This window comes from Pinus tabuliformis, chromosome 5_2, assembly GCF_031772625.1.
Source record: "Pinus tabuliformis cultivar Carrire ecotype Pingquan chromosome 5_2, CPIR1, whole genome shotgun sequence".
NCBI classification, from domain to species: domain Eukaryota; kingdom Viridiplantae; phylum Streptophyta; class Pinopsida; order Pinales; family Pinaceae; genus Pinus; species Pinus tabuliformis.
In genome coordinates, this window is record NC_142306.1 from 270,016,731 (window position 1) to 270,018,451 (window position 1,721).

The window sequence follows — 1,721 nt, forward strand, 5'->3', positions numbered from 1 at the left end:
ACTTGAAACATCTGTCCTCGTGGTCCCTCATGACTACTGATTTCGATGAAGCCACCACTGTTGCAAGAATAGAGAATAATTTGTTTAAGACGGGAGAAAATGAGGACTGTATCGGTCTTTTTTCAACAGAGGTGAAATGGGTTTAAGTGATTCGTCAGTATCAATCTGTTTGATGGACCATAGATTCTGTTAAGTTACAGAAAATATGTGGGCTCTCAACATGGGTATGGGCTTTCCTGTAAAAAAATATTGCTTTGTGCCTGGAATCCATTGGGTTTTGTTCATAGATCAAATTGGAGTTCAGCCCTAGAAAACCCATTTGAAAACAAAGCCTCACAACATGTCTTTATGTCGACATATGCTTCACACATTAAGAGATCTAAGAAGAAAAAAGAGGGACCAATGAGAAAGAAGGTGTAGACAAAGACACATAGAATTATAGCCTTTAAAAACATAGTGGAGAGAGGCAATTATTTTAGTTTTCTGACAAAATGAAAAGAGTGGCTAGAAAATGAACCAGAACAGGTACTCCATCTAAATGAGGCTGGGAAAATGTACAGGGAATTGGTTTTTGCAAGAGGAAGAAAGGTCACAAGGTACGTTGAGAGACATCTAGCCCTACTTGAGATTTATAGACACATTGACAACAAAACGTGGATTGGGTTCACTAGCCTAATGGAGAAGCTTTTGGAAGAAGATAAAACTATCATGAAAGAGAGAGAAAGCCCAGATGGATACAATGAGAAAACTAATCACGATGTCTGTAGACAAACGCATCGCAATATCCAAATTCCACCATTGTAGGCACATATTTGGTCCTCCAGATGATTTCAGAGACAAAGTTAAAGAATACCCACAATTTTTCCAAATTGTTGAAGAACATGGTCGTTGAATTTCAGAACTTTCATAGTGGGAGATGGATCCTTCAATGGCAGTTACAGACTTGGAGGCTAGTTATATTGGTAATGAGGAGAAAGTTAAAAAGGCATTTGTGATTCTTGTAAAGTATGCTAAGTGTCTCCCTACTAGCAAGGATGACATGTAGATATTGAATGCTTGCAATACACTTCCTTTAGTTTCATGGTATTCTAACAACTCCAATTTGAACTTGCAGTCTCTAGAGGGGAAGAAGTGTAGAGTGGGCTTGATTCATGAGTTTCTTAGATTTAACCTAGAGAAGAAGGCCTCCATACATCATCTGGTGGAGTTCAAGGATGACTTCAAGCTGGGAAAAGACACCTACCATACACTTAAGGAGTAGTCTCGTACCTTTTATTTGGAAGGCATCGAGATGAATTGGACAATATTTTTGAAAGATACATATAGAGGGGAGTAATTAATTGAGAAAGACCCTCTCTTGGCCTTCAGGGAAAAGTTATTCAGTTATAGGTATCTAAAACAGGGCGACCCAAAACTCAAGGAGCTTCTTCATGCAGAGATACTTAGCCAAGATGAAAAGCAAGAAAAGGAAATTGATGAAGAAGTGGGAATGATGAAATCGGTAAAATGTAGCAATTGACAAAAGTTCCCATACCTAAGGTAGAAAGTTAAGTTGGGTTCAGGGACAAAAAATATAGCTGAATTAATGGAATTAAAGCTGTTGTTTTCTCTTGTTAGTGAAAAGTAATGTACTATCCTCCATTGTATTGGAGATTCATCTTTGGTGATAAATTCTATGAATGGGAGATGCCAACTTTAAGATTATACTATAATCCCTTAGG

At 37.8% G+C, this 1,721-nt stretch overlaps 1 pseudogene; it reads left to right on the forward strand.

Moving 5' to 3' along the window:
• The first annotated feature begins 348 nt into the window (after positions 1-348).
• Positions 349-1,519, forward strand: LOC149158562 (protein WHAT'S THIS FACTOR 1 homolog, chloroplastic-like; annotated as a pseudogene).
• The last annotated feature ends 202 nt before the right edge of the window (positions 1,520-1,721 follow it).